Raw genomic sequence first — 27,379 nt, 5'->3', positions numbered from 1 at the left:
TTCTTGAGGTTTAGAAACACACAAATGGAAACTTGCTCTACTGACTCAGTTTACTAAAATTGCCAGAGAAGATTGCCTAACCCTGCCCACTGAGTTGAGAGTTATGAAGTGGTTTAGTCTCTGGGTACTTGCAGTTGTGGAATGGGTTGCATGATTTCAGTATCACAGTGGGTGAAATGGAGTAAGGTGGAATGGACCCTCTGGAGTTTATGTCCTTTCTAGTTTTCTTACCTGCAGGTTGAGTTGAGTAAAATTAAATTGGAAAACAATTAAAGCATTGATCGACGTTTGTCTATTTACATTTGTCCTGTTTAGTGAGCAAAAAAGGACCAGACTGCACAATTTCCAAGAAATAATTAATATATAAATATATAAAAATAGACTCTATTTACATCAGAATCTTAAGATATGTTCTTTACCTATTTACTTCTCCTTCAGTGGCCATAAAAACTCCAAAGTTGTTAAAGATTACGTTTGATAATTTCAATATCCAAAGTAAAATCTGCTAGAAATCATTTGGCATATCTTATGTATCTCATCACAGTTTTACTAGTGTACAATCTAGCAGGAAAAATTAGAAATGGTAAATTGTGGTTTATAAAAATGATATAAGAATGGTTACTAGGTGGCCAACAAAACTGTGCATTGCCAGCATAGCATCAGTAATTTCTCCAGAGTTCATCACAACAAGCTTCATTCTTTCCTTACTTTCTATTTTGGTACACAGGTAAAGAGATGGTTCCACTATAGAAATATCTTTTACACTTCCAACTCTCAAGTAACTTACATCATGTAAGGGGAGATAATTTACCTGAAGCCTATACTGGGCAGAGATAAAGTATCACATATTTACACATTGCATAAAGAATATTTAGAATCATAGCATGGCTGCTCACAAAGCAACGCTCCCAGAAAGAAAGAATATTATCTTTCGGCACTGCAGCAGCATTTTGATGTACTGTAAGAAACTTCCACAAAAGCTTTGTACTTTCCTAGGTTTCGGCTATAAGTTTTCCCAAGATACAATCATGCCAGCAGAAGGCAAGGAATGCCATTCCACTGTCCTTCATAGAATCATAGAATGGTTTAGGTTGAAAGAGACCTTAAGGACCATTCAGTTCCAAACCCCCTACCACAGGCAGGCGCACCTTCCACGAGACCAGGTTGCTTAAAGCCTCATCCAACCTGGCCTTGAACACTTCCAGGGATGGAGCATCCACAACTTCTCCGAGAAACCTGTTCCAGTGCTTCACCACTCTCAAAGTAAAAAATTTCTTTCTAATACCTAAGCTAAATCTCCCCTCTTTCAGCTTAAAACCATTACCCCTCCTCCTATAACTCCCTGATGAAGAGCCCCTCCTCAGCTTTCCTATAGTTCCCCTTTAAGTACTTTCCAACACCTCTGTAAAATCAAATCAAAACACAATGACCTGTGACCAGGCCAGTTTGCAGTATGTGGGTAAGGCACAGAAGAATGCCATGTGAAAAGAAATAGACATCTACATAATGTGATTACATTAGATTATATTAATCTAAGTAAAACTGCTCAAAGAAAACAGAAATCAAAATTGGCAGTCGTCAGGGTCAGAATACTTTGTCTGCCTGTAAATAGGCAAAATTGCCTTCCATGTTCAACTTGTTTTGTATAACATTTGTGATACTAAAAGTGGTTCTGGACTGAAATTTAACATAGGCAATCTCAGGACACAGTAAACTCTTTACATTGTTTTCAAATTTTTGGTTGAGTAATGAAAGAAGTATTAACATCTCCACCTACACTTCCTCACAAAATAAACTTTTTAATGATCAGATTCAGCTAGGAAAATGTCCAGCTTCTCACGAAGTGCAATTGAGTGCTCTGTACATTTCAAGATAACTTTTTGTTTTCTGCAGCGTGTCTTCTCAACTATGACTTGAAATCATGAAGGATTTTTCTGTCAAATCATAAAATTCAGTCTTTTTCATGCTCTGCCACAACAGCAGAATTTTAAACTCAACATTTTTTCCATATGCAAATGTAGATATATATGCATATCCATGTGTGCATATATCTATATCTATATCTATATCTATATCTCCATATCAAGCTTGCAGACTGAAAATACTATTTGTCACGAGATATGAACATATAGCACCCACAAACTAAAAATGTCACAAAACTAGTATCCACATACTAAAACCCTGTTTCATGTCAGGATGTATTCTGTGGAGATAGCAGATGAAGGTCTATCATCCTACACAACTGATTCCCCACTCCCAGGCTGTAGTACCCTGTTCCTCCTTGTCCCTCGTAACTGTGATGGCAAAACAGATTGAGGCAGCACATGGAACTGATCTGGCTTTTAACAAACAAATCTCAGACACAAAAATAAAGTTATTTGTCCAGAGTACTATGTCCAGTTCTGGAATCCTCACCACAGGAAAGACATGGACCAGTTGGAATGATCAGAGAGATGGAGCCCCTGTCCTAAGAAGAAAGGCTGAGAGAGTTGGGGTTGTTCCATTTGGAGAAGAGACTGCTCCGAGAAGACTTTATTGCAGCATTTCAATATTTAAAGGGAGCTTACAAGAAAGATGAGGACAGACTGACAGACTTTTTAATAGGGCTTGTAGTGATAGGACAAGGGATAATGGTTTCAAACTAAAAGAGAGTAGATTCAGATTAGATGCAAGGAAGACATTTTTTCCAATAAGAGTGGTGAAACACTGGAATGGGTTGCCCAGAGAGGTGGTAGACGCCCCATCCTTGGAAACATTGAAGGTCAGGTTGGACAGGGCTCTGAGCAACCTGATCTAGTTGAAAATGTCCCTGCTCACTGCAGGGGGCTTGAACTAGATGACCTTTAGAGGCCCCTTCTGAACAAAACCATTCTACGATTCTATGAGTCTATTTTACTTTTGCATCAGTTAGCACCACAAACAGCTGTTCCAGCTAAAATGAATGGGCACCCTGATACGTAGTGGTGACAAAACTCACCAGGGTGAGAAAAGATGGGGAGATGAATGCAGCGAGGGACTAATTTTAAGTCAGTTTAGATACAGAGAGAATAATTTATCACAGAATTTCTCAATGAAAGATCACAGCTTTGATCATTGCCAAGTTGAAGCAGAGAAACAAATGGGTCTTCTGTTACAGGCTGAGGGACCATCTCTATCCTCCTGCTGCGTTTGTCCTTCAGCTTCAATTTGATAGAAACATTGGTCTGAATCCCCCCACCTTGTAAGAATAACTCTTGTAAGAATAATTTTTACAGAAAATATTTACATAAATGACAGCTTATGATGTGACATTAGAAGCAGGATCACATTTTAATGTCACAACTGCAGAAGAGACAGACCAATTAATAACCAAAAAGTAAGCTACATAAAAGGAACGACAGGAACACTTCAGTAACACTGAAAGCCAGTCTAATGGAAAACATGTTAAAAACTCTACAAAACGTTCACTTATTTGTACATTTTTTAGTCTTTTTGGTGTGCCAGCGTGCACTTACTATTATACATTACAAAACCAGACAAACACGTAACCTAATTTTCCCTAGCAGAATTAGTTTACTAACACTAAATACACAAATCACAGTCTTCAAAACTGAAGTCCAGGCTTTCAAACTCAAATCTCAATTTGTGTTGAAATGCCAGCCACCGACTCATACTTCTTCCGACGTATTTTCTGTATAATTCACTGATTTTGTTCAACTTGCCTTCAAATGTGGATGCTACTTAATGGCCTGACATACTGCCTTTCTATTTTATTAAAAATTTGTTTAAAAATCCTCTAGCGATAACTGCAACTGTTGAAATACACTAGAGTGAAAAATTATTGTGTTCAAAAGAATGTTATTAACTTCAGTGTTTCCTTTTCTCAGACTGAAACAGATCAGCTGGCAAATGAGACTGCTGCAAACATCATTTCCTTTAGTTTATCACTTCACTTGCAAGAATTACAGACAGTTAAATTTTTATTTTAATTTCATAAAAAGCAACATACTTCCTCTTTGAACATTTTACAAAGCAGGTAGTGACAAAACCAACAAAATCTTCCTAATTTAAAGAGGGGAAAAAAAAAGAAAATAAATCATGTTTGCTGTTTTAAAAGAATGGATATAAATTGTCAGACTCTGGGTCATCACTAAGCATAGGCCAGAGCATTGGCAGGAATAACTGTGTTGTGAAGCCTACAAGCTTTATTTGGTTTTTAGTTCACATTCCTGTAGAGTGAGACATTCTTAATTCGGGCGAGCTACGGGTAAACATTTATGGGAAAAAATTATTAAATATTTCCTTCTGCAAAGGTAGCAGGCAGAATACAAACAACCCCTCCACACAATGCTGAAGGTGATCGTTAACTATCAAAATTCAGCAAGGTAAATGAAGTATCTATGCTCCTTTCCTTTTGCACCTGGAACTTTTACTATTGAGAGACTAATCTACTAACCTTCCCTCCACCATTTACCCTTCACGAACTCATACTATGTTTATTTTCAGACAGCAACAGCTTTTCCCATATGTGAATATGTCTATCAAATAGGCTGCTCCATCATATGGAGATAATAACAATTATTTAGGTCCTATGCACACTTGCACTTAGACTTAGCATTATAGAGGAAGTGAAAACACTTACAAGGGTAATGATACTTATTACAACACCTGATGTAATACATAACTACTGGTAACTTCCCAAACCTCTCACTGAACTCCAGTAGCCTTTGAGAGCTGTTTGTTGCAATTCAGTTTATGACACAATACTTTAAATGTTCTTGCTCCAAAAGTCTCTTGAAAGATGAAGCCCATCTGAAGGTTTTCTCTCTAAATATGAAGCATGTTCTGCTTGCAGAAGATTCCAGAATTTTAAACAAATATAAAACTGAGTTTATTCACCCCAACGAAAGAAGTCATCCTGCAGATGGGTCTGAGGCTCAAGAGGATAATAGGCACAGTTGTAACGAAAGGCATGCTTTAGCCCAAGGAACTATAGCTCATTTGTCTAAGTTAAATTTTAGAAATCTACAGGAACATCTAAGAACATGTATTAGATGTATTTCAATCAGTGTGCACAGAGATCAGAATCTTACTCTAACTCTACAAGCAGGAACCTGTTGGTCTGAATGTATGTACATCAGGGATATCAGAGCTCTCTTCCTCCTCTGACCAAAGCAAAATACAAATCCTCTCAACAGAAAATTTAAGAACATGCACACCACCCCTGCTGCACTGTAAGCCTTATGTAATTTTTAACTACTAAAAAACCAGAAGATCGCCTTCTTTTCTTTCTTATATTTACAAAATTATGCGGAGCAAATGGCTCCTGAGCTAAGAGAGACCAAATGTCACATCCTGCTTTCCTGGGCATGCAGATAGATTGCGTTATCACTAAATTAATGGCTTTCACATTATTATTCCAGGATTAAACCTGCACAATTTACATTTCTTGACTTCAACAACTGTAGGATAAGACCTCCATGAAACAAACCTATTCCAAATGTGCAGTTAACCCAGAAGCAGTTCCTGAATGTGGAATGCATGAGTACACTAGAGAGGGCATTGCTTTCCCTAGCAGCAAACGATTTCAAAAGCTGCTCACCTCTGGCTCCTTAGGAAGGGTGTTGCTCTTCTATTCCCTCTCTGCTTGCCAAGACTGAAGCCAAAAGAGTTTGCACTAAATGGGTAAATCTCTGAGCGCAACCTGGTAGCAAGTCGGCAAAGACAAGGCAGCTTTCCCAAATTTTATCATGGTTGTGGTGGGACCAAGTTTTTATTAGCACTTCCAATATTTCATGCAATTTCCTGAACTTCTCAATGTAGCTCAAAAATAATTCTGAGGCATCGTCAGTATTGCAAACCCTAGGGTGTATGTTTTCCTGCAATGTTAGGCAAACATCTAGAAAATTTCTCTTTGTGGTACCACCATAATGGTGTCATACCTGAAAAGGAGATGTTAGTAAAAATAAAGCAAAATTTGCTCTCCAGGTGTCTAATGGAACAATATGCCAGATACTCAACCTTCCCAAAGAACAGACAAGAAATATAGGGCAGAAATAGCTCCCAGCACTGAGCGCCACCACAGCTATGTGCCTCTGAGGAGAGCACACAACAATTCAAACACAGAACTGACAGAAAGGAAAATAAACTACTTTTTCCTGGGAACTGAGCTATGCTAAATGACTTCTCAGTAAGCCTCAAGTACCATACTTGTTTGACTGTTCAACTAATCAAACTGTTGCCTGTTTCTCAGGGAAACTGGGAGCATTTATTAGCTGGCATTATTAGTCATGTGACTTCACACATTAATCATATTTGTTAAAAAACGTTGGTGGAATAATTGCAGCTTCTTGCTGACGGATGACAAAATGCTGCATTCCACTTCAATTTATTGGAGATTTCAGAACTCCATTAACTGTTCCCTGATATATTTACATATAACCAAAACAAAGTATTTTTTAAGAAAATGAAAAGCTTATTCGTATGTGGCTTACTATGTTTCTTTCAGGAAACAATAAAAGGGCAAAATGCCCTTACAATCAAGATGTTATGACAGATGAAACGATGAAACAGTGTGATTACCACACCTTTTAAAATTATGTATAAGCAGTCTTTTGTTCTCCTGGTTTTGGAATGTCAAGCACCTCATAAACAATAATCTGGGCCTAAATAAATGTACATAAGTTAAAAACTACTTATTTATTTAAAGCATGAAATAAATAATTACTTCAAGTATTTGAATAGCAACATCTTTCTTCAGTTTGTCACCCAGCCTCTCTTAAATAGCCAACCTAAGACCAGACCAACAAGCTAATGGCAAGCTGAAATTCTTCTCAACCTTTTTAAAACTTTCACTAAACAGTTTAAATACTATCAGAAATGCTTAATATTACTATCATTATGCTAGTTTCAAGCAAGAAGGTACCTGTAATTATTTATAGCAGGAAAAAAAGAAAATTATAAGGATCCATTTTTTTATTATTCTCTTCATGCAATTACCTCAATTCTTGTATTTTGTCACTCTATCAGTAATATCAATAATTGATAGTAGAAATATCTTCATAGTATTGATAGCATCTTCACTTCATCGTTCTTTCCCCTTTTCCTGTAACACATCTACAGAAGCTTTCGAATGTTCTTTCATTCAAAAGAGGGTTTCTGCAGTTTCATAAAGAGTTACTCATACTTGACCAGAGGTTTGTATTAACTTATGAAAATAACACTGAGAGATGCATTTTTAAAGTGGGGAAATCCTGGCAACCCACAGACAAGAGCAATGAAGGTACATACACCATCTGAGAGAGTAGGTGAGGGGACAAAAAGGAAACCAAGTCAAATGTCGTTGTCAATCCACCATGAGGAACAGCTGAATCTAGGTCTGAAGAATTCCTTAACAAACAAAGTAAAATTGCAATGTCCAGTAGCCTCCTCCCTCCAGCTCCTCTAATCAATAAATAGTTGTTCTCAACCAAAACCATGCTTGTTTAAACAGTTTCTCCTACCCACCCTCATTATCTGGTCAGAATTAATGAGTATCTGATTAATAAATTGTTACTCAATTACCACCTAGCCTAATCCCCATCAAATAATTCTAGGCAGACCTGTCAAATCACAATAAAAAACCGTAAGTTCACCTCCTCTTCTTTTCTCATATTCTCCTTCCCCTCCTCTCTTCTCTAGTCCCTTGAGATTAACACACTGCGGGATTTATTTTCCTTTATCAGAAAAAAGAACTAGAGACACCTCCCTATACCTTTTCAGTACAGGGCAAGTAGGAGATGTTGGTCCCAAGCCTACTCTTTGTGCAGAGTATTCTGCCTTCACCTTTTGGGGAACTGTCAGTCCAGCAGAACTCCTCAAAAAGTGGTTCCACATTGCCCAACACCTCTTGACTCTCCTTATTTCTCCAAATGCTGCATTTTGGGATTCTTTTTAACCTCTCAGCTCCTTCCAGAGAAGCAGCTCCTTAACCCAGCACAGGTTATTTGATCAGAGAAACTTTTATTCACCCTAAATGAACAAACTCGCTTTAAATATGAAACCATCAAAGGAGATGTATCTGAGGGTCTTGAGGGAAAGCTGGTGGATGAAGCCATTATCCATCATATTTGAGAAGTCATGGCAATACAGTGAAGTTCCTACTAACTAGAAAAGGGGAAACATAACCCACATTTTTAAAAAGGGAAAAAAAGAAGACTACAGGCCAGTTAGTCTCATCTCTGTGCCAAGCAAGATCATGGAGCGGATCCTCTGGTAACTGTGCTAAGACACATGGAAAACAAGGAGATGATTTGTGACAGTCAGCACGGCTTCACTAAGGGCAAATTGTGCCTGACAAATCTGGTGGCCTTCTATGATGGGGCTATAGCACTGGTGGATAAAGAAAGAGTAACCAACATTCTCTGCTTGACTTATGCAAAGCATTCAACACTGTCTTGCATGACGTTCTCATCTCTAAATTGGAGAGACACAGATCTGATGGATGGACAACTTGGTGGATAAGGACTTGGCTGGATGGTTGCACTCCAAGACCTGCAGTCAACAGCTTGACAACCAAGTAGAAGAACAGTGATGAGTGCCGTTCATTCGGGGTTCATATGGGGACTGGTGCTCTTTAACATCTTTGTCACTGACAGGGACAGAGGGATTGAGGGCACCCTCAGCAAGTTTGCCAAAGACACCAAATTGTGTTGTGTGGTTGACATGCTGGAGGGAAGGGATGCCATCCAGAAGGACCTTGACAGGCATGGGCCCATATGAACCTCATGAAGTTCAACAAGGCCACATGCAAGGTCCTGCATCTGGATTGAGGCAATCTCAAGCATAAATGCAGGCTGGGCACAGAATGGCTTGAGAGCAGTCCTGAGGAGGAGGACTTGAGGGTGTTGGTTGATGAGAAGCTCAACATGACCCAGCAACGTGTGCTTGCAGGCCAGAAAGCCAGTGAGCTGCAACAAAATAAGTGTGACCAGCAGGTCGAGGGAGGTGACTCTCCCCTTCTACTCCACTCTTGTGACACATCACCTGGGGTACGGCATCCAGGTCTGGAGCCCTCAACATAAGGGCATGGACCTGTTCAAGTGAATTCAGAAGAGGGCCAGAAAGATGATTAGATGGCTGCAACACTTCTCCTATGAAGACAGGTTGAGAGAGTTGAGGTTATTCAGACTGGAGAAGAGAAGGCTCCAGGAAGACCTTATTGCAGCCTTTCAGTACCTAAAGGGGGCCTACAAGAAAGATGCAGAGGGACTTTTTACAAGGCCATACAGTGATCAGACAAGGGATAATGGTTTTAAACTGAAAGAGGGTAGATTTAAATTAGATATAAGGAAGTTCTACACTATGAGGCTGGTGAGGCACTGGAACAGGTTGCCCAGAGAAGTTGCGGATGTCCCATCCCTGGAAGTGTTCAAGGCCAGGCTGGATGGGGCTTTGAGCAACCGTCTGGTGGGAGGTGTCCCTGCCTACAGCAGGGGGTTTGGAACTGGATGATCTTTAAGGTTTCTCCCAACCCAAACAATTCTATGATTCTATGAAATACAAATTACTGAATAAAATACTAATAACTATACTGTCCTATTCCACATGCTCTGCAGGTGGTATATAGTGTATGCCATGTGCCAAAATGATTTGTATATAGTGCTGACGCTTTTTATGTTCCCCACAATGTTTGGAATACCACACTGCACAGGGAGTAAGAAGATAAGATCATTTGTGTAAGCAGAATATCACTTTACAAATGTGTAAATCCCTTATTGGTGTATGCAAGAGAAATAGCTGTGAGCACCAGTATTATTTGTATGTGCAATTACTTGCTTTACATGCCACATCAATTCGGCAAACAAATAGTAGCTATTTAGCAATATTCATCTCTTTCTATTGTATAATACTGACATGGGGAAAGAGAGAGCAAGATTAGACTTTAAAGTCCATGGATAAATAGTATACTGACTGCAAGCTAACTCATACAGAAATCTCAAGTTTGTGCTGTGAGAACTGAAATCCATGGGTGATAAAACAGTAGAAAATAGAAAGAGCTGCAGAACTTATACACGCTGTGCTGCTCTGGGAGAAAACATGGGTCTATGTTGTGTTCATGCATATAAATATACATATAAACCCCACACATTCTAAGTCATAGGCTTCTTTTTCTTTTTTTTTAATCCATGAGGCAAATATAAATAAAACTTACTAAATCTTCCTGCCTAGGAATCTGAAGGTGGCAAGGTTAAGTACTTTGAAATCAACAGATGACACAGTCAAATTTTTAGTACGTATTTTCTGCACTGTAGTAAATCTGCTGTTACATCCCTTCTGAACATTTTGTACCTGTGCTTCTCAACATATGGTTAAAAGAACATCCATTTGTATTAGTAGGGTCTAGAGCTTGAACAGTCTGTTACCATTTGAACTGGGGACATATGAGTCCCACTGCTGGGTAAGAGTGGAAAGCTGTCAGCCTTGGGTTTGATTATAGGTAAGTCCCACCCAAGCTGCTGCTTCACACATATGGAAACCATCATGAGATGCCCCTACAGAGATAGCCTGTCCAGTGTGGTCTACACCCTAACATGGAGGATGGTTTTAAAAGAGCTTTACTTCAATCTTCCATCTCATTTTGAAATATTTCCTGCCTCAAGCAGCTTGAACCTCTTTGGTTGGAGAAGAAATGTCTACCTCTTATCTCTTTCCCCCTTGTCCCTTTCCAACCCCAATTTCCATGCCAGAGCCAGCTATAGCTGCTGCCAAAGAAAACAAGGTATTTTCCTACCTTGAGGACATTCCCCTTTGAACATCAAAAGTCTATAGCAAACAATGGAGTTGGAACAGCTTTGCAAATAAAAGGTCACGAGAATTTTTCATAGTGGAAAATATCAGACTACCTACAGGCAGGAGTTGCTTCCAGCTCACAAACATTACACTCGCTTGCAAATATCCTTCATTTTGAACTGAGCTAGTCTTTGCCGAGATATTGCATGGTCCCAGTGATGTAACTCAAATTCATTCTCCTTTTCGCTATTTTTGTAATTACCTTAGTTGTCAGGTCTTACATAACAGATTTTTAGTTCTTTGGTAAGGGAATGCACTTACACATGGTAAGAAACCAAGCAAACTGTAGGGTGTTCTGAAACAGCAGTTCACAAAGTAGGAGAAACGGCATATGCTACTGGAGAGCTTCAGAGAGAAAAGCAGAGCATGTGTTAATCCGTTGATGAAGCTGCGCTTCACAAGCTCTATCCAGAGGACAAATAAGCAATGCAGAGAGGCCTTGGCTGCCAGGAGCTACTGAACCCATACTAGAGGCCTCCATGGAGAATTGGCAGGATGGGATTCAGCAACAGCAGGAGCCACATGTTTTCTGGGCTCCTGCTCTCTGCCTGTGCATGCATCCAGCCCTGTGAACACAACAGTCTCCCACGAGGCCACACTCCTCCATGGCCACCCTGACCCCCACCACTGAAGCACTCTCTCCATTATGCTCCCCTACAGCATCAGCATTCCTGCCTCCTTCACAAGCACATTCTGGTGGTCTTCCCTCTCTCCTACCTCTCAGAAGCAGAGGGGTTAGCGGGAAGTCTATGATACCCAGTTTGAGTGCTGCTGCTATAAAGATGAACAGAGAACTCTTAGTTCCTAGACCAAGAACAGAAGATGGAAAGTGACTCAAGGAGCATTAAGTGAGAAAAATACAGGACAAACTATCGCTGGGCAAGCTATCACTGAACAACTTCCTGGCACTAACACTTAGCTAGAAAAAATCCCTTCAGATGTGCATAGCCAAATAATTTTACTGTAGGAGTTTAAATAGGCATGCTAGATATTTTATCTGCACCTCCCTGTGAATTCTGCTTATAGGTAAATCTAACCCTTCAGCAAAGAGGGACACAATGACTACATGCATTATTCTGCATTGCTGGGGTAGTGAAGGAAGTGAGTGGGGGGCATGGGTTGAAGGCTCTGAATTTTCAGGGCAAGCCATTGTGCTGAAACAAAAAATGTCATAATTTCATAACTAAAAGAGCTTGCTCTGGATTCTTTTTTTATTTTCCCACTCCCCTACTGGATGGTTTAGCAGACACATGCCAGAAGAGCTGGTGACTGGAAGCATAATTGAGTACTTACTTATTATAAGAATTAACCCTGCCACATCTTTCACATACCACCATCCCGCCAGTTCCCATGGGAAGCTGCCCAACAAGATCATCACTCTCACTTACTGCTTGCAACTTCTCCCAAGATTTCAACACTTTCCTGTACATTTATCCTTGACCCAAAGTGCCCAGAATAGGAACACGCCTCCAGTCTTACCTTCCCTTCTCCCTCCCTACTTAGAAAAGCCTGGGGAGCCAACACTTCTTTCACAACAGGATGAAGAAAACTTGTGAGTTTAACTAACTGCAAGAACACACTTAAAAACACTACATGAGGTACTGCTGAGAACAAAATATCAGAGTTTTTACATTCTGAATGTGGGGAACTGAGCTAATGGGACTTGACTGGTGGAGGAAACTGGTAGTTGAAGGTCACTGGTAACTGGGGAAAAAAAAAAAGGGCTAATTAAGGTTTTGTCAAAGTCACTGGTATATAAAGACTGTTTCCATTCAATAGTTTTCTGTGCTAAACATGAAATGGCAATTGGTTTATAGACACTGTAACTTACATTTTAGCAGACACCATCAATTCAGATTAGCCTGGAAGCTTAAATCACTTCTACAGTTTCAAAGAGAAACAGAAATGAGAAATTGTTGCTGGTAAATGGCACCGTATGAATAATAACTGAGGTGGGTTTTTTCATTATTCTCCATAACTGACACATGGCAATTATCAGAGAAATGTCTAGAAACCTTAATCAGGTTGACACCCCATCAGACCTGGCACACGGGATTCACAGCAGTTTGCTTAGGCTGCTCACATGCTTTAGCAAATTTTAACAGATGCATGAAACAAGTGTGTGTGTAGAACAACAGGCCATGTAAATAATCTGCAGAAATCAGAGTTAATTTTTTCTGTTGCCTTTTATCTTGATTAATGTTGTAGTGTGCATGGATGACTTCCCAACCACACCAACAAGGTCTCTGATTCCAGTATTTCCTTAAAGCTTCCTTTTCTCCAGTGTCAACTGTACCCCAAGACAATGATCTCCCTTTTTTAAGCAGGCAACATGATTATTTCTGAGGGATTTGAAATATACTAAGTATATATGTAGAGAAAAAAAAGATGCATTAAGCTGTTTTGCAAAGGGGCCAAGGGAGTTTTCTGGCAATTACTCAGCATAAGGAGTAAAGTATATGGTGAACAGATTAGATAAAAATAGTAGCTGTCAACCCAGTACTGCCCGATGACAGAAATTGCAGCTTTATCTCTCTCCTATCCATGCCTCCCACATATCGTGTGTCGCATTAGGATGCTATGGACAGAACACACACAGAAAGGACCATCCTTAAGATATCAGAAAGAGCCATAAAAAACAAATCAGGGAAAAACTCCTACCAGATCTGGTCAAAAAGATTCTGCTTGGTTGTAGGACAGAATTATGTACCTTCCTGCATGATCACAGCATGTAAGGAATTGGAAAATCCATGCTGTAACCAGGTGCCAGGGTCTAAAATGGCTCCTTACCTTCAAATACATGTTTCTTGTGTGCTGGAAAAACTAGCAAGACAGAAAAATTAAAGAGAAGAGCAAACTGAAACAGGGAAGGGACCGGTCAGTCAAGATCTGGCTATGTTAAATCTGACTGCATTAAATTAGACGTCACAGAAACATGGACTTTGAGAAAACACTGAAAGAACTTTTGCCAAATGTTTGGAGGAGAAAGACATCTCCTTTTAGGCTACACAGTCCTGTAATATAATATCTGGTACACTGATCTATGTCCACAATCTCCAAAGCTAGTAGCATGACACTGATTGTCCCAGCCATCTTTGTGAAAAAATTATTAAATAAAATGGCTTTTCCCAATTCTCTACGTTCCTCCAGCTAAGTTCTTGCACAGAGGTTTTAGTTTCATTTACAAGAGCATGAGGAACAAATGAGAAAGGATCCTGAATGGAAGAACAGTCAATTCAATACAAGCCCAAGGGCCAGCACTTGATGACATCGCATAGGTCATGTCCACATACATAACAAAAAATGCTTATGAGCCATTCAGGGGAATAGTAAATATGAACTTAAATGTTTTCTATTGGATCACAATGAACAAAAGTCCCCAGCAGATTTACCGGACGGTACAAAACATTCCAGCACAATTTTGCTGGTTTGCAATAAAAGGAAGAATGTGAGCACATCAAAGCTTGACTGTGCCTGAGTAAGAAACGATTCTTCTGGCCCTGAAAAAGACCAGCTGGCTTAGAAATTGGAATGAACTGAGCCCTGACCCACACTGGTAAATGTAATATAGAGCCAAATCACTGAACACACTCTGTAGGGAAGTCTAGATACTGCTGATATAAGTTTTCCCACCTGTATTTCAAAGGTACAGCTGTAAGCAGTGAATGCACATAACTCATGAACTGTGCTCCCACAGTCTCACAGGGCTTTCAGGAGCTTGTCACATTCTTTTCATGTGTATCATTCAGGGTGGTGTACTTAAACCAATGGGTGGAGGGAATTATCTGAACAGGAGATTAGCAGTGATTCAATTTTGGGAGATAATCTGACTTTTTTGTCTTGGTAAGACTACAGTTCAACCATATGAGTTGACATTGGCATCTGGGGCTATTCGGCAGTTTCACACACAAATACTGTTGTGGAGATGAAAAAGAACAGCATTATAAAGCTTCTCTTTGTGAACCATAAAGGTATAATTCTGACATGATGATGGCTGATGTAATCAATGTTTTCATGAGGAGGCTAGGCTTAACAAGGCAAACTAGAGCTTTTTACAATGAACTTTCTGAATTCCCCTCAATTTGAAGTTCACCACTGACAATAGGTGGGACTGTGACAAAGATGATAGGAATGGAAATTCATGCTGAGATTGTTTTACAAAGGCTCAGTAATCTCTAGTCTCCGTAAAACACACTGCAAGTAGATACAAAAGACCTGGATAGAAGAGAAGTAGCAATGACGTTCTTCAGTGCTATCTACCTTCCTCAAGAGAAGAAAACTTGAGAAGGAAGCCAGTTTCAAAGGCTTTAATTTTAAAATGACCAAATTAGACGTGAAAAAGCAATAAGCTCATTGCACACGTTCTACACAAATGCAAACCAGAGGACAGACAAAATTTCCTACTTCTTTAGGTTCCTCTGCAACTGCCTGGATGAATGGAGCTGTCAGAATTGTTTGAGAAACACTGACAACCAGGAAAGGAAAGTGTTGCATTGATGCAAATACCAGAGACATGGTGCCTGTCACACTGGAACTCTAAAAACAGCGCTTCTTGTGCCTTCCTCATTCTCTGTTTTGCAGGTGCTTTTGTTACGTATTTTTAAATACCCTTCTGACTAACTATCCTCCAGAAGAAGACAGAAAAAAAAAAGCAAGAACTGGGAGAAACCAGAGGAGGATAGCTGAGCCATCAATTCCTCTGGGCCAAACCCTTAGGTCCAATTCATCCTGTGTTACTGCCAGCCACTTACATCACTCATAGCAAAAAAATGAGCAGTCCAAACTGGTGTGTTCAAGACTCACAGAAATATTGTTTATTCCCGAGTCATCCTAACAGCTAAAGAGAAAATACTTTTTGTATCCGCATAGCTGCAAAGCATTATTTAAAAAGAATAGCTTTCAAACAAGCAATAAGCCATTTAAGGATGCCAGTCTTATGATTTGCTACACTACACATTTTAACACAAAATCTTTTTGAATCCTGGAAAATTTGTTCATTAAAAAGGTGCATGCTGTTCTAATATATACTTTATGTTAGCACAAACTGCTTCCATGTAAACACACAGCCATAAGTACCATGAGTAACAACTCTGTTTCCATCAGAAGCCCTTTATCCTGCGTAAGAGGTCTGCATGCTAATAGATGTCCTAGGCTAATGTTAACTAGCTACAGCTGGCTTGCAGCTATAAAAAGCATTAATGAAAACATAAATACTAACTTCTCCACCTCCCTCAGCCCGTACGTCAAGGCTGCGCAAAGGCATCACTTTCCAAGTGGTCTGTGTGAATGAACTGGCTGCTCCGAACCAGCTCGCTCTGGTTCTCCAAAGTTTGTTTACTGAACAGTATGTGCAGAGACACACTGAGCACTGGGGACGCCAGGGGAGAGACAACCCACGTGGCCGTCCAGCTTGCCCAGCAAATCCTCTCGCAACCCAGAGCTCTGGGCTTTTAGTGACGGCTGGGATAAAGGAAGGAAATATCTATTAACCAAGGGAGTGACCTATGGGTATAAAAATGTCAGTCCACGCTGAAGCTGAACACAGCCCAATTCTTTGCCATGACGTTACTTTGCTTTGCTGTACTGCTGTTATGAATTCACTTATAATAAATAATGTGACATACATGGAGCACAGAAATGACACTCCATCATTCAGAGATCTGTGTGCTCTCAAAACTTACTGCAGGATTTGTATTTTCATTGTGCTGCACAGAAAACAAAATTGTAGAAAAAAGAAAAAGTCTCAGATTTGCAGGAAGAAGACTCAGATACATATACAGAAAATGGAAAAAAAATCTGTCTAATGGAAAAGAGGGTGCATGCAACTCCAGGATTACAAATTCATACAGAAATATGAGGATGCTGAAGTGCTACACACACACACACACACACATGTTCTCCTTTATTCTTTGACTCTTGGACTGTTTATCTGCTATTTTTAAAACAGTTAGCTTTGTCCTGAAAACAGGTACTTTGTCACTATGCATGTTTTTCAGCAGGTGACCTCAGATGGAGACAAACTCTTCAGGTCTTTCCTGGGAGGCAACACATCCTGGCTTGCTATCCCCTTCACTAGACTAAACACAATTCCTTCCATTCCTGTGTTTGCTGGTTCCTACGAACTGTCTCAAGCTGGTGTTGTCTGAACATTAGCCCACCTTACAGGAAAAAAAGGGAGCCTTCTTTTAGAAGCACATAAAGCATAGAATCATATAATCACTAGGTTGGAAAAGACCTTTGAGATCATCGAGTCCAACTGTACCTGTCCACTCGTAAATCATATCCATAAGCACTTCAACAGCATATAACAGTACTGCCTGTTTTCAGATTTATTTTCCTATTCAAAATGCTGGATATGTATTTCTAAGCCTCAGATTCTTAAGTCTTACCAGTATGTAAGAATTATACCCAGCTTTTTTTCTTTCCCACTTTTACAGAGGAAATCATTTACATGAGGCTGATGAAATTTTGCATTCTCCACCCAAGAAGCTTAGAAACACTCAAAAGCACATTTAAAAAAAAAAAAATCTTATTTTCAAGTATCATGATTCTTCATTCTCATGATTTTGTCCAATGCATTATTTTTTTCATTTCCTCCGATGTGCACTACCCAAACAGCAACTGCAGTGATGTCGGTCACCCCCAAATCCAGCTTTTACGTGTTTAGTGGGGATCAAATGAATGTTAGAATATAATCTGTTTGGCTACACAGGAGTTTCTGAAATCTAAACATATAGTTGTTATCCAACATGGTGCAACCCTTTGCAAGCATTTTAAAATAAATTAGTTGATTGTATTTTATGGATTTGCCGAAGTTACAGCCTCCAAATTTGAGGTGGCACCTCTTTTTGCTTTGCATTCTCCTCTTTCCACTTGGTGCACATAACCTGATTTCCAATTCATTTCTTAAAAATCCATGACCATAGTAGAGTCCATCCCCACTGACACTGTTGAAATGCAAACAGTCTGAGAGCCATCAATTTTCCTGACTGTTCGGACATCCACTTCAAATGCCTGTTTTCTCAGGATGTTATTGCTACAAATCTCTACCAGACCCTGGCATTCCAAATACAGATGATGACTCAAACAGAAACACCAAGTTGTAGATGAACTCCTATCAGAGATATTTTTACTAAACGGTGCAGGATGCAGCAATTAAGTAGAAATAACAAAATTAAAAACACTTTTGCAAAGATTAGGCACTGAATGTTTTTGCTAATGAGTTCTTCCCCTTCCCACTCACATTACGTTTGTGTGGTCACTTAATTTATAGCTCTGTATTGAAGATCATAGGATCACCAGGTTGGAAGAGATCCACCGGATCATTGAGTCCAACCACTCCTATCTGCCACTAAACCATGCCCGGAGCACCTCATCTACCCGTCTTTCAAATACCTCCAGGGATGGTGACTCAACCAGCCTCCCTGGGCAGCCTGTTCCAGTGCCCAATGACCCTTCCCATAAAAATTTTTTTCCTAATGTCCAGTCTAAACCTCCCCTGGTGCAGCTTGAGACCATTTCCCCTGTCACTTGGGAGAAGAGGCCAACTCCCTCATCTCTACAACCTCCTTTCAGGTAGTTGTAGAGAACAATAAGGTCTCCCCTCAGCCTCCTCTTCTCAAGGCTAAACAACCCCAGCTCCCTCAGCTGCTCTTCATAAGGCTTGTTCTCCAGCCCCTTCACCAGCTTCATTGCTCTTCTCTGGACTCGCTCCAGAGTCTCAACATCCTTCTTGTGGTGAGGGGCCCAGAACTGAACACAGGATTCGAGGAGCGGTCTCACCAGTGCCGAGTACAGAGGAAGAATAACCTCCCTGGACCTGCTGGTCACACCGTTTCTGATACAAGCCAAGATGCCACTGGCCTTCTTGGCCACCTGGGCACACTGCTGACTCATGTTCAGTCGCTGTCAACCAACACCCCCAGGTCCTTCTCCTCCAGGCAGCTTTCCAGCCAGACTTCTAGTCTGTAGCACTGCACAGGGTTGTTGTGCCCCAAGTGCAGGACCCGGCATTTGGCCTTGTTGAACCTCATGCCATTGGTCTCAGCCCAGTGGTCCAGCCTGTTCAGATCCCTTTACAGAGCCTCCCTACCCTCCAGCAGATCAACACTTCCTCCCAGCTTAGTGTGAAGATGTGACAACTTGTTGTTACAATTAAATTTCCTTGCACATTTTCCACATGTCAAAAAGAATTTACAAATTTTGGCATCTGTTCAGAGGCAAGGGAAAATGCATAATCCCAACATTACAGGACAAAGACAAGAATATCTGTAGCTATCATGACTAGATTATATTTGAGGTCAATAGTGGGGAAAGTTGCTGACTCAGAGAGGAAATGCATAGCAGGAACTACATAGGCTCAAGGGAAATTAATGGGTGGACAGAAAGATAGCTTGGTATTTTAATACCTTATGACCACCCTCATATTCCTCATATGAGGATCTCAGCTTCATGCATTTCTTCCTTCTCCCATGACCCACAACGCAGTCCCTTGACTGAGATTCTACTTCCATGATCCTAGTCACACTTTCCACTTCTGTGAAGCTGGGGCTCCAGTGCAAACTCTTATCTCACCTCATTAACCATGTGGTCCTTGCAGTTTCCCTGTTCACCCACTCAGAAAGCGGAGTGAATGTCTCCTTGACAGTGGAGTTCCTGCAGCATGTGATCAATTGGAACCACAATTGCACAGCTGTGGAAGGGACTGTACCCCAGCTGCCAGGCAGCCCTGCTAAGTGCAGGACTGTCCTTGGTCTCGAATACTTGGGAAATTACTGAGAAATATGGAATAATTTTATACTTTGATAATAATCTCCTTAAATCCATCTCCCTAGGTAAGAATGATGCTGCTGTACAGGATAAGATAAGATTGTCCAGTGACAGCACAAATACCAAGTGTCAAACTGCAGCACAAATGCATGGAAAGTGGAAACACTGTGCAGACTTCACTACGTTTTGCACTGGAACTTGGCTCCTACTTGCTACCTACACTCACGTGTATGTGAAAGACAGCAGGCAACTTCCTGGGCAGAGGACCCAACACAAAGCCAGGAAGAGATTGTGAGCTGCTTTCTCTTCCATGTTTGCCTCTTTTCTTCCACAGCTGCAGAAGAAGGCTACTGGGAGCAATCAATACCCTCACCCTACTCTCAGGTGGTCATATGAAATCAGCTTTCAGAGGTAGTCCCCTGCACCTTCAGCTGAATAGATCAGTAAATGCCTCTGAGCTGCACTAAGCAGCTGCACAAAGATATTTACAGTTGGCTGGTGGTAACTGCCTGATGGCTCAGATTAGCACCTCCAGGAGGGCAGGATCACGAGCTGCTTCTGTGAGATCCTTCTCAATGACTGGCATAACACCAAAAATAAGAGTGCTGGAGTTGGGAAACCACCGATACAGAGAAATCGTTTTTAAGATGTGTATATAAAATCCCATTATCATGTGATATTGAATGAAACAACTCACAACACAAACATGACCAAAAATTACACTCTGCAACTTCATGACATCATTTAAATGTGAAATCTCTCTGAAATATATTTTGCATTCAGTCTGAGCGCTAAGCACTTGTAAAGCAGATTGTCCCGAGGAGTTCATGCTGCAGCCAAACACAGGCCTCAAACCAGCTATCTAAATTCAGTGAATTACAAAACCATTTTGAACATAAATCCCCATGTCAGGGGTGATGGAACTAGATGCTCTTTAAGGTCCTTTCTGACCCAAACCATTCTATGATGCTATATCAGGCAGTAATGTATCAGATTAATAATTTCCTTTATTGTTACTGTAGGACTAAAATTACAAAAATAACTAAATATCTCTTGATTAACATTCCAATGGAGTCCTTACACTGTGAAGTGTAATACACAGTAAGTCCATACCAGGCCTTTGCTCATCACTTTTCTCATTTGACGAACTGTGTTCTCCAAAACTTGCGAAGCCACCTTCAGCCAAAGATGGGGTTGAGGCATTAACTGGAACTCATTTGAGCATCTCAGGACAGCCCGTAGTGGACCCCTATCCAGTGTGATGTTGCTGAATTCCTCTGGCTGTCAGAAATGGAATAAACCCAGCAGAGACTGCAGCAAGTCAGGACTGGCACATAAGCCTAAGATAACTTCATTAAGTGTGTTTCTAAGTTACGTACCAATTCTAAACCACAACACTTACTGAAAAAACTAATTATGGTAGTCTTCTCTGAGGAGCTTTACTTTATTCATATAGTTTGCTGTCTCTTAACTATTTGTATTTCGTAAAAGAAAGTGTATAAAAGCTTAAGGTACAGATGTACAGGTCCGTGTCCCAGCAATACTGTCACTTTCAAAGTCTGTCTTGTCTTTATTACTACCACGTACAACAATGTATTCCTGACTTTATACTCTTTAGGACAAAAGACCTCCTTCTTCCCAAAAGAATGTATATTTGTAACACCTTTCCAAGGAGTATTGATTTGTTATATCCAAACAGAAACTTTTACAAAGCTGATGACAAAACATTATTGCTGAAAATCGTCTTTTTCCAGAAACCCACTATTCTAATAAATCTGTGCTGTTATTTCTTCGCACATCCACTGATCTATACAGATACTTATGGCTGTGCATATGAAGAGTATTTACTTTTTGAAGTCATACAGAAGTTAGTGGTTAAATTCCTCTCTCAACAGTTAGCTAGTGTGTGCCCATCTAGGCATTTATAATATTTATTACTGCCCATGGTCCTTGCCTTCTATACCATGGTAGGAGGAAAACAAATCCCAGAGACACAATCTGGCTTTTATAAAAGTTTCAGAGAGCTCTAGTACAACTTTAACACTTCCTCCAGGTCAGGACTGAAGTCATGCAGTCAGTGAAAAGTAGAGGTGTAAAACACACATGAAGGATTTCTGCTCTCAGTTCTATTAACCACAGAGATACAAGGGGAAGAAAGGTCAAAACAAAGGGAAAGATTCCATCCCTTTTACATAGGTCATCTTAGAGTAATTCTTGACAAATAACAGGTGCTGGAAAATTACTATTCCTGGTTTGAACTATATAACATACAACAGCACATAACTTGACTGTCACTCTAGGGCCAAAAAATTACCTTTGTAAATTGTTTGCTTTCTACTCCCTAGGCTGGTCTCCACTATAGGATAATACATGTGGACCGCGTTGCTCTTCCCATTCCTCCCATTTACATATTCCCTTGAAAACAATCAACTGAGTGGATATAGCCATAAAACGGACAGCAGTAGGAAATCAGGTGTTCAGGTGCAATAAAGCTTCCCCAGCTTTTTAAAGCCCTGTAAGCAATCATCAGACGTGGGAGGTGCGAAAAGGTACGGTTACAAGGTGAGTGGTGGTGAATATGAATTACACATAATGACGCTTCCGTAGGATTTATCTGTTTCTCTGTTACTCACGTATCTCTACAATTTCTCTATCATGGGGAATGCATCCGTAAGTAGAGATACTCCTACATCTTGACCATCAAAAGGCTGGGGGCGATGTGACTATCTTTTGCGAACATATGGGCACTTTACCAATCAGTCTAAGCACTTGAGTATGGAGGAAATATAAGCTAGCAACCAGTGTCACCTTTTTGCTAGATGCACAGAGGAGCCTGCATGCAGTTTTGGCTACCTGACGGTTTCTGTTCCTGCCCAAATGCTTTCCAAAGAGACTGTGTCCCTGTCACATTTGTGCTCTATGCAGGCTGCCATCTTCTTGAGACTCTCCTTTATCAGCAGCATTTACCACTGCCCTGGCATATTTTAGAACAATGGCAAATCATTTACTCGCCTGTTCCCAGTGCACAGCTGAAAAAAGGTGGCGTAACTTGAGGGGTCCTTTTTTTTTTCCTTAGTACAGAGTATATCAGATAACAGTGCTTTCACCTTGCCCTTGGACAGAATAAGATTATGTAAATATTTAGCGCTGAAAAATAATCAGTAACGTCAAATTAACAAATTGTTGTACTACAGTGGCACTGGAAGAAGTCCAAGTTCTATCTATCCATCTGCAGCATCAGCAGCAGGGAAAACAGACTTTCAGGGCTATTTGGGCAACAGCCCAGGGAAACTACAGTGTTAAATATATAACACAATTTAATGTCTCAGCTGGGCAATGTGATACTAAAGCTGTTTTTCCAACAGTCTTTTGTCCTTACTCTCTCTTTTGGTGGCTCCAGATTGAGAATTAAAAATAGAGCAGGGTGGAGGCAAAGGGGAATAATCCAAGTGTCAGGGAGCCTTAACTGTGAATAAGAAAAAAAAAAAGAGAGAAGAGAGACTTCAAAGCAGAAACAGGTTACAAGACCTTGAACTACAGCTGTTAGAAGAACTATTGCAAGTCTATCAAGGAGCAATTAGGCTACTTTGCACGCATATTAAAAGCACACATTTTCACTTCTGAGAAGGATCTGAGAAGGGGAAATCAGAGAAAACTTCTAGCTTATGGAGTCCTCCCCACTGCACTTCAGTTACCTATTTCCTGTTTATTTCCCACTTGAAAAATCACATCCTAGAAACATAATGTAATTTTTAAAAACATGTATTTATGATCATTCCATTTAAAACGTTTTGTTGAAAAAACACAAAAAACAAATGGAATGCTGTAAACAGATTTAAGTCAGCCACAAGAAAAGATTCTGACAGATGTTAGCATCTGTGAACATGGATCTTTCACGACAGTCCTTTCCAATCTGGGCTCTTTTCAAATAAGATGACCTCTGGGGGTTTGGGGATTTTTTTTGTTGTTGTTCATTTCAATATGCTTTATAAAAGTCTAAGCTAGGTTTCCTGTACCAGAACGGTGACTTTTCAATACATTAGTCCACCTACTTGAAATGTTAGCTGCAGCACGTGACACTCAACTTTTAGTTGTGCATCCCGTCAGACAGGTTAACCCATTGACTTGATTTGTGTTAAGATAAACAGCAAAGATCATTAGATGAAGAAAAACAGGACAAAAAAGGAAATCCAACTTGGAAACGAATTAGTTTTACAGGATTACCACTTGCCAAAAACACTGTTTTACACAGAATTACGAAGGAACAGGCTACTCAGAAACTTGTAACAACTTGCTGGAGCATAATAAATCCCAGCAACTGACTATCATATTTCTGGGGGCCTGTTCAGAAAGAGAAATGTGACTTTCCCCATGCTTCTATTTCCTCCAGCCACTCAAACAAATCCTGGGCTCTTGTAAATATTTTGCTCCCCAAGGGTCCCACTGGCACGGTAGCTGGCCTTCCCACTTCTCTAAGAGCTGGCAAATTGAAAACAAAATAAACAGTAAAACTAAAGAACTATTGATGACTAGTGCATAGAAACATATCACATTGTTTTTTGAAGTAAATGGTCTGTCTTTCTTTTGTTCATGGAATAGAAAGTTATATCAGGCTAGAGTGCTAACGTTCCGATAGGGAGTAGGTCAAAATATATGCCAAGAAAAGCGAATGGAATGTCTCCAGTCACCCATGAAGATTTTAAAATGTGGATTCACAGCTATAGCTAGCTTTGTTTTACCTTAGCAGTGGTTAGCTTTTCCTTCTTAACAGACAACACCCTTTTCTGTCCAGCCTCCTCACCAAAATCTTTTGAGTGCTCTGACCAGTTTAGCTGCCTAATAGTCCTAAAAATGCTTCTATTTTAGTTACACCAACTACCATATAACCAGCCCTGTCCTTTAAGGCATAAAACTGACCAGTTCTATTTCTTACTGAACTCACGTGGCCGGCACAAAACAAACAGACACTGGCAAGAGCAAAATCCAAATTATACACTGCTTTATCCCAGGAACACAAAGTACAAGGCTGATGCAGTGAGTCAGACACCTCAGCGCCAGAGAGCTCCTTAGGTTGACAGGAGCCTCTTTGGGATCCCTGTACACGTAAGCCAGGCCTTTTTCAAAAAGAATCAAAATAATCGTGTTTAGACAAACATGTGCTGTGTCATTGGCAAAAGTATCTCTCTCATCAGAGGGGAAAAGGCAGTAAAAAGTATGCCAGGAATGTCAGAAATGGGCAGACAGTCACGGATAGTCATACTTTCTTCTTCCCCCACCTCTATGAAACTCTTTCAGCCTGAAAAGTCCACTTGCCAGAGCAGTTAATTACAGTGGGGGGAAGGCAAATGATTTGACAAGGATGCAGGGAACGTGGGATCAATTTATGCATGACAGTAGCTGGAGAACTTCTCAGTCTCTGTAATGACTTCACAGCAACCTTGGAAAATGCGTTAAATATTTCAGCTAAACAGACTTAAACTCATCAGACGAATTTGTCCATCACGTGTATTTTATATATGTGTATTATGAACATTAAAAGCTAGATGCATATAGGCATTACTGTAATTTCTATGCTTTACCTGTGCTAGTTTTAACCACTTAAATTAATTAATTTCCTTACAAAGAAAACAGAAGTTTCTCCCACATTTTGCCACTGTCTTTCTAGAAACTGGATGTCTTGAACAAAATACATCACTTCCCCTGCTCCACGTTTAATTTCATGTCTCTTTTCAGCTTACTGTGTTTTTTATGCTTTCCTGTAGCAACAACATCTAGGTTATTGTGGAGTGCTACAAAAGAAGAAATACAATAGAAGAACCTGTCTAAAATACAAGTCAATTAACTATTCATCCACCTTGATATCTAATTAGAACTTTTAATTTATGAAGCATCTTGCCTCAGAAAATGCAAACATTGCTTTCATGGCAGTTTAACTTTACAAAAAGGAGTTTACAAAGAAAGAATTAGCCATCAGCTGGTTCAAAGCACTGCCAAAGGGCATTGGACCCTTTCGCTCACTATCAGGTGACAGACACAGGCATTTCTGATGGAGAAAAGTCTCATATGGATGCTAATCAGCCATAGAAATAGCAACTGATAAAGCAGTACGAGGTGTTTTCTGTTCCTCAGTCTCTAAAATAAGTGTTCATTCTGTCCTTTGCAACAGAGAAAGTGGGTTGATTTGTTTCTTCAGGATCCAAAAGAGGGTCTGGTAGCTGCGAAATACAACTACCAAGTCTTTTTCTGATCTGAGACAGCTATAAAATTTGACGAACTTCCGGGAGGCCAGTTTAACAACTGCACATGAGAATACCCAGCTACAACATGTACTCAGAAGCAACAGATTTTCATTTTTTATTTTATTTCCATTTAAACTTTGATATAAGAAGCGCAATCTAAGATTTCTGTTTTCTTTCACCCAGGTCATGTCAAGGGTGTCAGCGCGGGCAGGTTAACTACCTCAAATTATGTGATTGCAAGTCAAGTGTATCTTCAGCTAAAATCAGGGAAGGAAATATGGAGATGGCAAGGGAAATTACAAGGGCATGTAGTGATAGGATGAGGGAGAATGATTTTAAATTGGAAGGGGTGGGGGGGGATTTAGATTAGACATTAGGAAGAACTTCTTCATGATGAGAGTGATGAGGCACCGGAACAGGTTGCCCAGGGAAGCTGTGGATGTCCCCTCCCTGGAAGTGTTCAAGGCCAGGTTGGATAGGACCTTGAGCAGCCTGGTCTGGTGGGAGGTGTCCCTGCTTATGGCAGGGGCGTTGGAACTGGATGACCTTTAAAGTCCCTTCCAACCCAAACCATTCTACGATTCTATGATATTATCATTTGCACTCTGCTAAAATTAATGTTAAAAATCAGCTTGAGTAATAGACTGGCAGCTGCCTTAACTTTCCGTCTTCTTTTCCCCCTGGAAGAAAATCTACACAGAGGAGTACTGTCCTCAAAATCACATATCAGCGTGGGCTGGTAAAGTACTTCTCCTCTCACTTTTTAGAAATGCATATTATAGCAAGACTGAATTAAATAGAAAACAATGAGCTCACACAACAAGATGTACTGATTACTTTTAAAAAAATAATGCAAGTTAAGGTCAATATGGCTATCATACGTAAAGGAGCTTTTAAAAATTATTGAGAACAAGGCACTTCTTTACTTTCCTGTGGGTGATGACTGAGCCTGCATTTTAGGAAAGAACGACATTCTTAAATTCCATCTGAGGAAATTTTGCTGATCAATGAGTGCTGTAAATTGTCCAGTGGCTAATAAGGTAACAAGAATTGGGAGAATTCCAGTATTTCAAAAGCTCAGGAAGAAGGACCCTGTGAGCATGCTACCACTCATCAGCAGGGTGGCTTAGAGGAACTCAAATTCTTCAAACCTTTGAAGAATCCCTTCAAAGCCTATTGCAAATTACATCTGGAGAGTTCTCAATGGGACCTTTCAAACCAATTGCACATCTCTGTTCAAGTCCTAAACTCTGTAGGAAGATAGATCTCCTAATGCCCTGAAAGGCTGAACTTAAAAGTTTATGTAAGCTCTACCACTGTAACTCACTTTAACAAGCTTCCAGAGTGAAAACAAAATCAAATGTGGTTTTGGTTTTTTTTTTAAATTTTAAGCCAGCATGAACCAAAAGCTAGTGCAAAACCAAAGGGAGGGAATTCAATAACAGACACACTGATCTCAGCCCCAGAGTTGCTGAGACAGACTTTGAAATCAGTCTTAGGTCTCAAACCTTGAGGATTATAAAAGGAGAAGGAAACGATTCAATGGTTCAGTACTGGTCAGA

The 27,379-nt window shown here is 40.2% G+C and overlaps 1 protein-coding gene across 1 annotated transcript in view; it reads right to left on the bottom strand.

The window, feature by feature from the left end:
• Positions 1–27,379, bottom strand: part of SPIDR (scaffold protein involved in DNA repair) — a 216,721-nt gene that overhangs the window by 47,749 nt on the left and 141,593 nt on the right. The window lies entirely within an intron of this gene.

This window comes from Phaenicophaeus curvirostris, chromosome 3 (genome assembly GCF_032191515.1).
Source record: "Phaenicophaeus curvirostris isolate KB17595 chromosome 3, BPBGC_Pcur_1.0, whole genome shotgun sequence".
Taxonomy (NCBI): domain Eukaryota; kingdom Metazoa; phylum Chordata; class Aves; order Cuculiformes; family Cuculidae; genus Phaenicophaeus; species Phaenicophaeus curvirostris.
The sequence above is the reverse complement of the archived record's forward strand: the minus strand, read 5'-3'. Positions and strand labels throughout refer to the sequence as shown.